At 49.2% G+C, this 15,440-nt stretch overlaps 1 pseudogene; it reads left to right on the forward strand.

Moving 5' to 3' along the window:
* Positions 1 to 984: 984 nt before the first annotated feature.
* Positions 985 to 1,481, forward strand: LOC140619012 (large ribosomal subunit protein uL11-like; annotated as a pseudogene).
* Positions 1,482 to 15,440: the final 13,959 nt, after the last annotated feature.

Consider the following 15,440-nt stretch of genomic DNA (forward strand, 5'->3'; position numbering starts at 1 on the left):
TCCTCTATCCTTTTCTGGAACCCCAATTAAACGTAGATTTTTCCTTTTGAGGCTGTCATTTATTTCCCTTAACCTTTCCTCATGATCTTTTTATTGGTTTTCTCTTTTTTCCTCAACTTCCTTCCTTGGCATCAGCTTGTCTTCTATGTCATTCACTTGTTCTTCTACGTCATTAACCCTTGTTGTTAGGACCTCCAGTTTGGATTGCATCTCATTTAATTGATTTTTAATTTCGCCCTGATTAAATCTAAATTCTGCAGTCATGTAGTCTCTTGAATACTTTATGCTTTTATTTCCAGAGCCACTACTAGCTTTATAATTGTGGTTCTGAATTGGCTTTCTGATGTCGAATTGTAATACAAATTCTGTAATTTGGCGAGAAAATGAGTGAAAATATCAGTGAGGGTGACAAAACATGAGAGATACCTAACTCTGGGAAATGAACAAGGGGTTGTGGAAGGGATTTGGGCAGGGGTTTGAGTTGACTTGGTGATTGGCACTGAGGGGGGTATTTCAGATGAGCACTGGGTGTTATGCTATATGGTGGCAAATTGAACTCCAATAAAAAAATTTAAAAAAAATACAAATTCTGTAACTCTGTGGGAGAGAGTACTGTTTCTGATTCTTTTGTGGTGAGTTCTTCCTTCTAGTCATTTTGCTCAGTGCAGAGTGGCTAAAATCAAGTTATACTGGAAAATGGAATGGAAAAAAAATAAGGTATAACAAATAAAGAACAAAAAACCATACCAAAACAAACCAAACCAAACAGAAACAAACAAACAAAAAAACAAAAAACAAAACAAAACAAGGAGGGGTATCCCCTGTTCTGTATACTGGAAGTCCCCTGATTTCCCCTGTTGTTTCCAGCACTGCTTGGTCAAGAACTTGCTCTTCTGCTTTTGGCTTTAGGCTCAGAGGAGGCAAAGGTGCAACTGTCTTTGGTCCTCCTGAATCCAGGGTCATCCAACACCAGCTGCCTCCACCATGCCGCCTAAGTTCGATTCCAATGAGATCAACGTCATGTTCTTGAGGTGCACCGGTGGCGAGGTCGGTGCCATGTCTGCCCTGGCCCTGAAGATCGACTGCCGGGTCTGTCTCCAAAAAAGGTTGGTTATGACATCGTCAAGACAGCCAGTTATTGGAAGGGTCTAAGGATTACAGTGAAACTGATCATTCAGAACAGACAGGCCCAGATTGAAGTGATACCTTCTGCCTCTGTCCTGATTATCAAAGCCCTCAAGGAACCACCAAGAGACAGAAAGCAGCAGAAAAACATTAACCACAGTGGAAATATCACTTTTGATGAGTTTGTCAATATTGCCTGACAGACGTGACATCGATCTCTAGCCAGAGAACTCTCTGGAACCATTAAAGAGATCCTGGGCACTGCCCGGTCTGTGGGCTGCAATGTTGGTTGCCGTAACCCTCATGACATCATAGATGACATCAATAGTTATGCAGTGGAATGCCCAGCGAGGTGACTACAAAGAAAAATATTTTAACAAAGGATCATTTGACAAAAAATAAAAAATAAAAAACTTGCTCTTCCCCTGTCCTTCTAGCTGGTTCTAGGGGAGGGGCCTGTTGTGCTGACTCTCAGGTTTGTGCACTTGGGGAGCTGTCCTGCCCCCTGCCAGGTCATCTCAGTGGGAGCTGTTTATCCTGTGAGGTCCCTCTTCCCCGGCAGCCCTGCTCTGTCCGTGGCACAAGGTGACAGAAGGAACAATAGCAGTGGTGGTGGTCAGCTCCCCAGCCCTAGAGTCAGCTCCCGCAGTAACTACTGCAGCTCTCAGTCTGCAGGGGACTGGATGCTCTGGGGCGGGGCCCCTGACCTGCTCAGCTTGGGGCCCCCAGCGGCAGGTGTCCTCGCTGTCCTGCCTGGGCCTTCCCACCTCCGCCTGTCCCGGGTGGAGGCCGGATCCTGGGCTGTGTCCCCGGCGCCCTGGGCTCCCAGGCCTGCACTGCTGGAATCGGGCTCACGGCCGTGCAGCCCCGTATCTGCGGAGCCTCCGCCCGAGCCCCTCCGAGCTGCTCCCAGGCGACGGGCCATGCTGCAGCCCTTTAGAGAGCTCAGCCACAGGGTGCGGGGCTCTCCCCTGGGCAGGGGCTTTTTCGTACCCCCGGGAGCCTGAGGGCATCCCCGCCCTCCTGGGGTCATGCTCTGAATCCTTGTGGGCGCCTGTCCATCCGGGAAGTTTGGTGCAGCTCCTGCTCCTCCGACAGGGCTCTCCTGACCTGGGGGTGCTCGCTGCGGCCTCAGCCCAGCTCCTCAGGGCCCCTCCCCTTGGATGCTTTTAGTTTCTTTATTTCTTTTTTTCCGTTTTCCTACCTTTATAGAAGTGTGAACTCTCCTCACCGTAGCATTCCAGCTGTTGTCTATTTATTTATTTATTTATTTATTTATTTATTTATTTATTTTTTAATTTTTTTTATTTATTATGATAGTCACAGAGAGAGAGAGAGAGAGAGGCAGAGACACAGGCAGAGGGAGAAGCAGGCTCCATGCACCGGGAGCCCGATGTGGGATTCGATCCCGGGACTCCAGGATCGCGCCCTGGGCCAAAGGCAGGCGCTAAACCGCTGCGCCAACCAGGGATCCCCTGTTGTCTCTTTAAATCTCAGGCCGAATTCATAGATTTTCAGGATGATTTGAACGTTATCTAGGTAAGTTGGTGGGAACAGGTGACTTGGGGACACTACTCTTCCGCCATCTTTGGTAGTATATATAATTTCCATATTTCAACACAATCCTACTGAGTGGATTCCACAGCAAAATATGTGAAAAAAATGAGGTTTGTCCATAAAAGAAAAGAATCTGTATAGGGAGACATGAATGATGGAGACAATGAATGATGGTTTGAATATGTCCCTATAGTGTAGACTGTATTCTAATACAATATGGCCTGATGGGAGCCACACTAGTGCTCATCTGTGAACACACTTTGCTTCTCGGATTTGTCACTGATACACCAAATATGTTGGTACAAAACGAACAAGGAGTAATGGAAGAGGAGGTGGGTGGGGTAACGGGGTGACTGGGTGATGGCCAATGAGGGGGGCACTTGACAGAGGAGCACTGGGTGTCATACTATATGTTGGCAAATAGAAGTCCAAAAAAATACACAAAAATGACAAAAACAGGAGTTTAAACACAAATACATTTCTGTGAGAACATGTGGAACTCATGTCTCTAATGCCCAAGAGATGGAACCCATTCTGAGAGTCAGACCTGGCCATGCCAATGGGGAGGGAACTGGTGAGCCCTGGAAACCAGCTGGGCTCTCAGGGCTTTGGGCCTTGCTGAGGTGAGTGCCCTGTGACCAGGAGGGGGCGCTGAGGGACTGCCCTGTGGTCCGTACAGGGCTGCTCTGTGAGGATCCTTCACTCAGGGTGCCTGGGCCTGTGTGCTGGTCCCTTGCTCCCTGATGAGAGCTCAGCAGCTGTGTCCTCTCAGGCCTGGACCCTGAGCAGGGACTTGTGTGTGGTGCCAGCATATGCTTCCCCCCAGGGCTCTCCCAGGACTGAAGCCAACCCCATTCTCCTCAGTGTGTGGTGTGAGCAAAGCTCCAGGATCAGGGCCCAGGGAGGGGCTGGGCAGTGAGTGGGTGGAGCCTATGTGCATGGACAGCCCTTCTGGCAGAGGGGGGAGTAGAAGAGGAGGCGTGGGGCAGCCCAGCCCATGGAGGGGACCAGGGACTTTGTCACCCTGACTTGTGATCTTTAATGTTCATTCAACTCTGTCAGTGCACAGGTCAGGAGTGACCTCAGGGACACGGAGCCACTGTCAGCCTACGTCTGCTGGTCTAGCTTAGAGATTTGAGGAAATTCAGTCTGGCCTCTGATCCATCACCCGTGAATGTGTCTGCAGGTTCCCCATCCCTGCCTGTGCTGACCCAGCCGCCCTCCCTCTCTGCATCCCTGGGATCAACAGCCAGACTCACCTGCACACTGAGCAGTGGCTGCAGCGGTAGCCATATGCTGGTTCCAGCAGCCAGGAGGCCTCCTGAGTACCTGCTGATGGTCTACTGAGACTCACCAGGGCCCCAGTGTCCCCAGCCACTACTCTGGCTTCAAAGACACCTCGGCCAATGCAAGTCACTCAGATAGCTGCGAAATTCATACAACAAGGGTCCTCATGGGGACTCATGGGCACCCCTTCAGATTTTCCTGCCTGCATGAACAGACCCATGATATAATCATAAGGTTAAAAAAAGATACAAATGATTCTATAAAATGTTTCTAAATGTCTATTTAAATGAAAGACGAAGTCATTCTTTTTTTAAAAAAAGTTTTATTTATTTATTCATTAGACACATAGAGAGAGGCAGAGACAGAGTCAGAGGGTGAAGCAGGGCCCTTGCAGGGGGCCTGATGCAGGTCTTTGTCCCAGTACCCTGGAATAATGACCTGAGCCAAAGGTAGATGCTCAATCACTGAGCCACCAAGTGCAACTGCACTGAGATTTTCAATGCCACTTCCATCATTATTTTCCATGCAGTCCGCACAGATCTGTGAACAATATACTCGTAATTCCACCTGTGTCTTCACAGTGACATCATCATTGAGTCTTAGTCAATGCACATTGAGAAGATTTTCTTAAAAAGAACATTCAGGACTGTGGGCTGATGAGATCGGTGAAGGATCTCAAGATGGCTGGGCGAAAACTTGCTCTAAAAACCATTGGGTAGCTTTTGTGGAGATCATACCCTGAAACCAGAAGGCCATTGCCAACTCCCTGAAATCCTGGAATGAGATGCTTACCTCCAGGTTGGCTACTCTTCCTGAGAAACCACCTGCTACCGACTGGGTTTACTACAAGGCCAATGTGGCAAAGGCTGGCTTGGTAGGTGACTTTGAGAAGAAGTTTAATGCCCTGAAGTTTCCTGTACCAGAGGATAAATACACTGTCCAGGTGGATGCTGAGGATAAAGAAGATGTGAAAAGCTGTGCTGAGTTTTTATCCCTCTCAAAGGCCAGGATTGAAGAATATGAAAAAGAGCTGGAGATGATAAAGAACATCATTCCATTTGATCAGATGACCATTGAGGATCTGAATGAAGTCTTCCCAGAAACCAAATTAGACAAGAAGTATCCCTATTGATTTCACAAGCCAGTTGAAAATTTATAAACTTGAGTTGAGGAGAAAGCCCTGGTCCTCATATTATAAATGTTGGATATTAAAAATAATGATACGGAAAAAAAGAACATTCATCCAATTTATGTGTACAGTTGGTCTAGGGAGTGACCAATACGCAATCTCTTCCTCTGGATTCTTGCCAGAAATTCTCCAGCTGTCACATCTTCCTGCTAAAACACCCTGCAGGTCTGCCTCTTGTGCTCTGAGGTCAGTGGCACACAGACAACCTCAAATGGCAGGGCTCCTGCAGACCTGTGTCCATATGCGGGGAGGACAGACTCTAGGAAGGAGTTCTTGCCCAAGGGGTGGGGAGAACTAATGTTTAAAACAGGTGAAGGGATCCCTGGGTGGCGCAGCGGTTTAGCGCCTGCCTTTGGCCCAGGGCGCGATCTTGGAGACCCGGGATCAAATCCCACGTCAGGCTCCCAGTGCATGGAGTCTGCTTCTCCCTCTGCCTATGTCTCTGCCTCTCTCTCTCTCTCTCTCTCTGACAATCATAAATAAATTTAAAAAAATTAAAAAAAAAGGTGAAAACAGTGAAAGATGACAACGATGTTCAGTGTGTAACCTTTCCAGGAAAGCACACGAGGCCTTCCACACACAACCTGGAAAATCTAGCTCCCTGGGTCTTCAGTATTTCAGGAAATTGAGAGAAGGAGAGGGCTGCAACCAGGGTCATCATATAGGAGGAAGTTCTAAGCATCCTGTGCAGAGGAGGCCACTTGTACACGGCGACCCTTCATTCCACTGGATGTGACAGTGATGTCAGACAAATTGGTGTAGACACCACCTCAGTCCTGAGTGGCCCATGAAAATCCAAGGGATTTGTGGTAGAAACACAGAGATGGAGAGAGAGGCAGTGACATAGGCAGAGGGAGAAGCAGGCTCCCTGCACAGAGCCTGATGGGGGGCTTGATCCCAGGACTCCAGGATCATACCCTGAGCCAAAGACAGACACTTAACCCCTGAGTGACCCAGGAGTCCCTCACACCAAGAAATGAGAGTGTAGCCTAAAATCTATGCCACATTCAGGGGAGACCACATGTGGGGAGACTCGTCCAGATCATAGGAGGAGAGTGGTCAGAGCTCTCGAGACAGGACCTGTGTCCCATGGCCAACTGATCCCCATGTCATGCAGGGTGAGGTGGTGTCAGGATGCCAGAACACAGTTGAGACTTATTTCTGAGGGCTCAGGCTGGATCAGAGCTGGGAACACCACCTGGCACTGACTGTGACCTCTGCTCAGGGCTCACAGCTGGGACCTCCTGAATCGCACACTAGCCCCAAGCCCCTCCTCTGCCCACCCCCCCTGACATGCTCAGGCAGAGGGAACTGACCCAGAACCAGGGAGGGGTCAGAGAGCCGGGGTCTCATTTGCATGGAAGAGCCCCTCCCTCTCTCAGAGGATGAAGAGGAGAAGGGAGAGATGAGGGGAGGCTCTGCTCAGCTGAGGGGCCACTGAAGACAGGATCCGTGATGACCTCCACCATGGGCTGGTCCCCTCTCATCCTCACCCTCTTCGCTCACTGCGCAGGTGACTGGATGTGGGACAGGGCGAGGGGCCCTGGGAGGACATATGCAATCCAGACTCCAGCATCACCCTGTCTATTCTCTCCTTCTTGCAGGGTCCTGGGCCCAGTCTGTGCTGACTCAGCCGGCCTCAGTGTCTGGGTCCCTGGGCCAGAGGGTCACCATCTCCTGCACTGGAAGCAGCTCCAATGTTGTTTATGGCTATTATGTGGGCTGGTACCAGCAGCTCCCAGGAACAGGCCCCAGAACCCTCATCTATCGTAGTAGTAGCCGACCCTCGGGGGTCCCTGATCGATTCTCTGGCTCCAGGTCAGGCAGCACAGCAACCCTGACCATCTCTGGGCTCCAGGCTGAGGATGAAGCCGATTATTACTGCTCATCCTATGACAGCAGTCTCAGTGGTGGCACAGTACTCCAGGCGTGTGGGGAAGTGAGACAAAAACCCACTTACCCATCTGCAAAGTGAGTGAGCGCCCCAGCAGCTGCCTGCTTAGGATTCCCCTGGGTTTCTGCTCATTCTTCAGTTGATGCCCTGAACACAGGTGCATCTTGGGGACCTCCTGGAAATGGCACCTGCTTCATCATCTCTGACCTCAGAGTATCTCAGAGTAGCCCATTGTGCACAGAGGGTGTCAAAGGAATGAGAAAGTTTTGCCTTTGGGATCAGGGACTGGTTCTTTTAGGCTAGAGTACATTCACTTGTCATCTTCTGATTTCTCAGTAAAAGAAACACTCTTAGGCCACGAAGCTATCATGGTCCTTCATCCCCATCCCTGTTCTGCTGATGCACATGTCAGCTTTTTTTACAGCTGGCAACATTATTGCCTTATCTTCAACCAGGTGATGATTTCTTCTTATTATTTGATGATTGCAAGGAACACATAAATCAATGCCACACTCAGAAATATAAAAGGTAAAAAAAAAGCTTTCTAGAGAAAAATTCCCACGTGAATGTTTATGGAAACTTTATTCATAATTAGCACCCCTGAAAGCAATAAAAAATATACACACTGATTTTTTTACCAGCTTTTTATGAAATATCCAGACTTGAAGTAACGAAGATTTACTCCAACCTGATGTATAGTCGTAGAGTGTGATAGTAGTCAACATTTAAAGAAATAAGTTCTTAAGTTCAAAAACATGCATGAATATTAACTGCATATTTCTTCAGGATGAGATACCACCTCACACCAGTAAGAATGGGGAAAATTAACAAGGCAGGAAACAACAAATGTTGGAGAGGATGCGGAGAAAAGGGAACCCTCATACACTGTTGGTGGGAATGTGAACTGGTGCAGCCACTCTGGAAAACTGTGTGGAGGTTCCTCAAACAGTTAAAAATATACCTGCCCTACGACCCAGTAATTGCACTGTTGGGGATTTACCCCAAAGATACAAATGCAATGAAACGCCGGGACACCTGCACCCCAATGTTTATAGCAGCAATGGCCACGATAGCCAAACTGTGGAAGGAGCCTCGGTGTCCAACGAAAGATGAATGGATAAAGAAGATGTGGTTTATGTATACAATGGAATATTACTCAGCTATTAGAAGTGACAAATACCCACCATTTGCTTCAACGTGGATGGAACTGGAGGGTATTATGCTGAGTGAAGTAAGTCAGTCGGAGAAGGACAAACATTATATGTTCTCATTCATTTGGGGGAATATAAATAATAGTGAAAGGGAATATAAGGGAAGGGAGAAGATATGTGTGGGAAATATCAGAAAGGGAGACAGAACGTAAAGACTGCTAACTCTGGGAAATGAACTAGGGGTGGTAGAAGGGGAGGAGGGCGGGGGGTGGGAGTGAATGGGTGACGGGCACTGGGGGTTATTCTCTATGTTAGTAAATTGAACACCAATAAAAAATAAATTTAAAAAAATAAAGAAATAAGTTCTTAAGTTCAAAAACATGCATGAATATTAACTGCATATTTCTTCAGGATGAATAACACATAAAAGGCTAAATTCCACATCATGGGAATTTCATTGTAATTTGGAAGATGTGGGTATCTAGAGGTGGCAAGGAGGCCAGTGATTGACAGCAGGTTGAGGAAGGAGGAGGGGGAGTGTGTTAGGCGACTCCATTCGAGGTGATGTCACTCTCCTACATGGCACTGTGAAGGCAGCGGCACCCCAGTGCTGTGTTGTCACAGCTCAGTAAACTGTACCCCAGAGTGACAGCTCCTTCATGCAGGCAGAGAATGTCTTCTAGAAGTCTGGGGTCCATGACAGCTCACAGGGAATATCATCTCATCCACTTCTCCAAGGAGGTGTGACCCTTGTCCCCAAAGGGGGAGGACAGGAAGGTGGAGACCTCAGGGAGTGTGAACAGGAAATTTGAAAAGGGAGCAAGGAAACTGCACGTGAGCCCCTTAGGATGACAGAGTGTGTCCCCTGGGCTGAGGGCTCAGTCCTTGTCATGTGTCAGGGACGGGCCTGGAATTGAACCGTAACGTCCAAGGTCATAGGTGATGGTAGACATCGTTGTCCCTTCAGGAGCAGAAGGTCCTGTGTTGTGAGAGTCTCAACCTCTCCATAGCAAGTGTGGAGATCGGACCCGCCCTTATGGTTCTGGAGACGATTGCCCTAGGACACTGGATACAGCTATAACACTGGATAGTTTGAAAACTAATGGTTGATTATTTATAAACCTGCAAATTACAGCACACACCTGGGGCCACAGACAGAGGTCATCGTAGAGACAGAGCGAGCTTGTATCCTCCCCCCCCCCAGGAGAGTGGACAGAGGCTCAGCTGACAGAGGAGCTGGGGTGAGAGACAGAGACAGAGAGAGACAGAGACCAGGCCTCGAGGACCCACCTTGGAGTCCATGGGGGCAGCATCCCTGATGTCTTTGTCCATGTGCTCCCTGCCCTGGGGATGGTCCTGACCCCAAGCCTCACTCTAATCCTGGAGAAGCAGTGGAGCAGTGGGGACAGTAGGAGACAGTCTCCCAGAAGGAGCCACAGCAGGGGGTTCTGAGCCATTTGGAGTCATTAGGTGCAGCCTCAGGAGGGTGGGTGGGACCTGGGTGTGGCCTGTCCTCCATGCACAAGGTTTGGGGACCCACAGCACTGGAGGCAGAGGGCTCTGCTCTGCAATCCTCTTCCCTCATCTCAGCCAGTGTGGACCAGGACTGGGGCAGCAGGAGCCTGGAAGCCTGTCCCTCAGCTCCATGGGATGCTGTGCATCCCTTGCCTGAGTCTGGGCCCAGGTCCCACCTGCTGTCAGCCTCAGAAACCCTGAGCTCAGAGGGGTTACATTACAGGCACCAGGAGAGGACCTGGGAGTGGGGAGCAGTGACCAAGATGATACTTTCCTCCCTCTGGGGGCTGAAAGGTTGAGAAAGATCCCCAAGCTCTGCTGCCCTGTGTCTGGGATCCTGGGGCTGTGCATTTCAAGGCAGAGGTTGGGGTTCTCCACCCCATTTCTTCATGACCCCCATATCCCGGGCACTGCAGCCTGACCTTGGACATTCAGGTCATGTTCCTCCGTGACTCCTCATTCTGCTGGGCTGTAAAGATCTGCAAACCCCCAACACATGGTCACTGGCCTCAACCCTCCTGGAACATTTTTATGTGGGAGACGAGGAGGGGCATATGTCTTATCATTGACACCTGGCTCACCTCTGGGGACCTGGAGCAGAGGGGAAGACTAACATCACCACACACTGCAGGGATGATGCAGGGAAGGCCCCCTGAGCCAGCCTGGACTGAGGGACGCTGCCTCCTGGACATCTGTCCCCTGTCCCGTACCCAGGGAAGGGGTCCAGGGTACCAATCTAGGCTCCTGTCCCCCTACACGACACATACACCACAGGGCCTGCTCACCAGGGCTGCATACCTGCCTCAGGCTATGGGCACTGATCCTGACGCTCAAGGTCAGGGTCTCCCATTTCTGAGCTAGGAATTCAGTGTTTGTGCTCCTTCCCTAGATCTTCTACTCCTACATGCTCAGAGAAGCCTCTCCCTACCTGAGGCTCCCCTGCAGTGACAGCAGCACTCTGAAGGGCCTGGCATAGCAGAGACCCCAGTTCACACAGTCCTCTTTCCCGCTTCCCTCCCCGCCTTCTCCTGGGACCACAGCCACCAGCATCCCCTCCGGCTGTGCTCCTGCTTCAGGTGCTCTGCCCTGACACCTGGTTATCTTCAGTCCTGCCCTGTTCTGTCCCCCCTCCTATCGCCCGGGGCCACAGGTTCACCAGGTGGTGATGCTTTTGTTAAATCACCACCTCCCATCATGGTTTGAAGATCTTTATGCATTGTTTTAATATTTTAATATTTTCTTCGATGACTCTTTGTGCAGAACACCGCCACTCCTCTCTTGAGATTAATATGAAAGGCCGTCCCAAGAGGAGCTCCCTAAATGTTCCATGGGTTAGGATAGGCTCAGTCTTTTGCAGGATTTATGTTTTGTAGACATTCCCCCTCTCACAGGAGTGCTTATTTTGTGAGGACTCTTCCCTCCATGTGGGAAGCTCTCAAATCACAGACGCTGTATCCATGTTCTTTACAGCAGACCATGCAGGGTGCTCCACCCAGTCCTTCAGGTCACTGGTGAGTGCTGGGATCACAGCTCTGGATGTTACCTTCAGGACACTGAGGACCCTGAAAGGGACATGTAATCAGCAAAGGGCAATGTGCATCCCCTGGGCCCTGCAAGGGGACCCTCCCACCTGGGGGAGCCCCCCTGACCTCACAGCTGGGCAGAGGCCGAGCTGCACTCTGGGCCCCTGGTGAGACCCAACAGCCTGGTTCCCTAAGGGCCTGGCAGAGTCTCCTGGGCAGGGTCTTGAGCGTTTCCCACAGATGCTCCCTCCATCTTTCCTATGTCCACTCTGAGCAGTCCCTGCCTTCAGCATCCTCTGTCCCCTGTTTTCCTGAATTACTGACCAGATGGAGTCAGAGAGAGACTGGAAGGGGTGACAATTTGCATAAAGTGCACTGTCATTTGCCAGGAGACTGTAGGGAGAATTAGACAAGCTTAACAGAGTGCAGCTCCATTCTTGGGACAGGGGATTTGTCAACATTGCCTGGACTCCTCTCCTCCTCCATTTCTTGTCTTTCTTCCCAGGAAGGGACATCATCTGTCTTCTGGGGGACCTTCTTCGATATTAACATCCCCTGGAAACTACCACCAAAAATTCCCCACCTCCTGGGAGTTTGTGTATCTACAGTTTCCCTGTCCCAGCCAGGGATGGCCCAGCTGTTCCCCCACCTCCCTCTGCATCTCCAGGAACAACAGCCAGACTCACATGAACCATGAGCAGTGGCTTCATTGTTGGCGGCTGCTACATATACTGGTTCCAACAGAAGCCAGGGAGTCCCCTTCCCCCCATATCTCCTGAGTTTCTACTCAGACTCAGATAAGCACTAGGGCTCAAAATCGCCAGCCCTGTTCTGGATCTGAAGACACCTCAGCCAAAGCAGCGCCTCTGCTCATCTCTGGGCTGCAGGGTGAGGATAAGAATGACTCTTACTCTACAATCTGGCTCAGTGGTCCTGGTCACAAGGGCACACACAGAAGAGGATGAGGGGCAACACCTCAGCCTGCCTATGGCCTTGGACTTTGTCTCCCAATTTAAGATAACTTGAATACACACTAATTTTCCTGGAAGTAGATTTTGGGTCACAATATCCTTCCTCCTAGTTTTCTATTTACACATTTCTGAAGACACAGAAGAAATAAAAACTGAGAAGAAATAGATACAGAAATATTGTTAGTGATCCAAATTGAAAAATTAGCCTCAGTGTCCATTGAAAGATGAATGGCTAAAGAAGCTGTGGTCTATGTATACAATGGAATATTCCTCAGCCATTAGAAATGGCAAATACCCACCATTTGCTTCGATGTGGATGGAACTGAAGGGTATTATGGTGAGTGAAGGAAGTCAACTAGAGAAGGAGAAACATGATATGATCTCATTCATTTGGGAATGTAAAATAGTAAATGGGGTTATAGGGGACAGGAGAGAAAATGAGTGGGAAATACCAGACAGGGAGACAGAACATGAGAGACTCCTAACTCTGGGAAACGAAAAAGTGGTGTTGAAAAGGGAGGTGGGTGGGGGGTTGGGGGTGACTGGAGGACGGGCACTGAGGGGGGCAGTTCACAGGATGAGCACTGGGTGTTATTGTGGTATATGTTGGCAAATCGAACTCCAATAAAAAATACACAAATAAAAGAAAAATTAGATCCTGTTGTCATGGTGGTCCTTTTCTCTTCCCATAGAACGTCTACTTTTATTAATTTAATATTCAGAACAAATGACAATCCCAGCAGTTTGAAAGTCCTACTCAGGGTGGACTCTTCCCTTCCAGCTGTCAGAGCAGAAACCTCCTCTTCTCTACCAGGCCTCTGCTCTCAGAACAGGCCAAGGCTCATTGAATCCCAGGTATGAGACACTAGGCTGTGGGGATGCTGGGTGAGAGCCAGGCCCAAGAGGAATTCATGGCCCATAGCTGTGGACTTGACCCTCAGTTGTGACATCAGAGTTGTGGTTAGGAATGGGGGTTTTGGGGTCCTGAAATGTTGTAAAAACGCTGACTCTGCTCCAGGGACACTGGTTGAAGTAGTCCTGTGGATGTGACTTCCTACAGCTGACACCACTCAGGACCATGGTCATCCTCTGGGGTCCTGTTCCTGATCCCCCAGTGCCTGCTTGTGGCCTCCTCTCCTCTGGTACACAGTGGAGCTTTGCAATAGTCCTGGGTGGAGGAGTATGGCTTGGATGTCTAGGGAGGAGGAATCTGATCATTTGATGCAAAACCCTTTGCCTATGAGGCTGTTGTGAATGTAGAATTTACCTTTTGTGGAGTGAAGAGAAGCAAAATGGGAGTTAATATAGGACAAGCTCTCTGGCAGAAACCCTGAGTTGTGAGCTAGCACAGCCTTGACTGAGCTTCCAGGCTACAGCCTGACTTTCTTCCACAGACTTTGTCAGCTTGTCCTCCTTGACAAGATACTCACAGGGTCTCAGATAAGGGGGGAGTGAGACAAATCTCTGGACCCAAGGATCTTGTCTCTGAACCCCCATTCAGGAAGAAACTTATCTGGAGAGACTGAGCAGGGTGGGCTCTGCTGCACGATGATCTATGCTTCCACAGGAAACAGAAACATTCTAGTAAAGCGCATAGACCAAGAGAAATTGGAACATTCCAGGAGACACAGACATATAATGTAAAAGAGCCCAAGGCACCTCCCCTCTCAATATGGAGAAGATGAACAGGATGAAACACCGTGCTCCACCTGAACGTGCAGACTCCAAACATTCTTCCACACTCAGTTCTATCATCTCATTCTGTAGAGTGTGACCTTGTGTCACTACTGTTATATCCACAGGGGATACACTGACCATAACGCTGGTCACAGACACAGTCTCCTCTCTCAGAACCATCTCCATGGGAACTTGGACCAGATCCTGCTGGCTATGCCCGACAACACCCCCTCTCTTCTCTTCTCCCCTCTGTTCCTCTGTCCTTTGGCTTTGGTCTCTCCCTCTGGCTCCTCAGGTCTGAGCTATGTCTCCACCTCAGGATTTCAGAGAAAACCAGAAATGATCTTGCTGTAGTTTCTAGTCTGAGGGGTCCAACTCTTGGAGGAGAATGATAAGAAAATAGAGTTGCAAGAATCTCCTGACATTCTCGTTCCTGCTCTAAGATCTAGGCTCCATTTTTTTAACCCAGCACTCCTAGTCAGTATTAATATTTTTAGAGGTTTCTTTATTTTTATATATAGAGAAGGCATGCATTGGGGGGTTGTGGGCAGGCAGAGGAGGGAAGGAGGCTCAAGCAGACTCTGGGCTCAGTGCAGAGCTCTGTGCAGGGCTCGAGCTCACTATCCTGGGATTAGGACATCAGCAAAAACAAAAGTTGATGCTCAATGACCTGCACCTCCTAGATGCACTCCCTACTCCATTGTATTTAATATGAAAGTAAAATTATTACATTTCTTGAAAAGGATGTGTTTATCTACTTTTAGGTATTTGCACATGGATGTAATGATTTTTACCTACTTCAGAATTATCCGATGCCCTCACTCATGGGGAATCCTGGAGGAATCCATAGACAAAGGTTTGCTGCATATTTTAAGATAAGTCATTTTTTTTCTTGGGCTCCAGACTTTCATTCTGAAGAATTCTGTGGAAAGTAGATCCACCACAGAAACATTTTCTACCATAGAAACAGTCCCAGGCTGTATCGTTTCTTCACACACACAGACACAAAACTCACAGCAGTATGTTTTCTCACTCCTGGTGAACACCAGAGAAACTCAGGGGACTTTGGGTGTGGCTGAGTTGTGGGGTAAGAAGGAAGAGGCTGGGTCTCACCCCTGTCCTGCGCTCCATGACACCTGGAAACCCTAGAGAGGTAGGTGTAGTGTCTGCGGAGATAAGGAATGGACAGATTTCTTGTCACTCAACAGGTCCTAGACTCCTGATTCAGTGGATTGTTAAGCGTTTGCTCTCACAGCAGTCCTCTTGGCTAACAAACTTTTCAAGTCATCCCCTGTGGTTCAGGGTTTTAGCCCCTCCTTCAACCCAGGGTGGGACCCTGGAGTCCTGGGATCCAGTCAGGCTCCCTGTATGGAGCCTGCTTCTCCCTCTGCCTGTCTGTCTCTCTATCTTTCTCTCTCTCTCTCTCTTTCATACACACACACAGACACACACACACACACACAAACACACAGTTCTTTCATCTGCCTGAGTGAATAGCATCCTGGATGCTGCAGTTTCCAGGCTTCTGAATCCCTCCAGAGCCATCCTGTC

The sequence above is a fragment of the Canis lupus genome, chromosome 27 (assembly GCF_048164855.1).
Source record: "Canis lupus baileyi chromosome 27, mCanLup2.hap1, whole genome shotgun sequence".
NCBI classification, from domain to species: domain Eukaryota; kingdom Metazoa; phylum Chordata; class Mammalia; order Carnivora; family Canidae; genus Canis; species Canis lupus.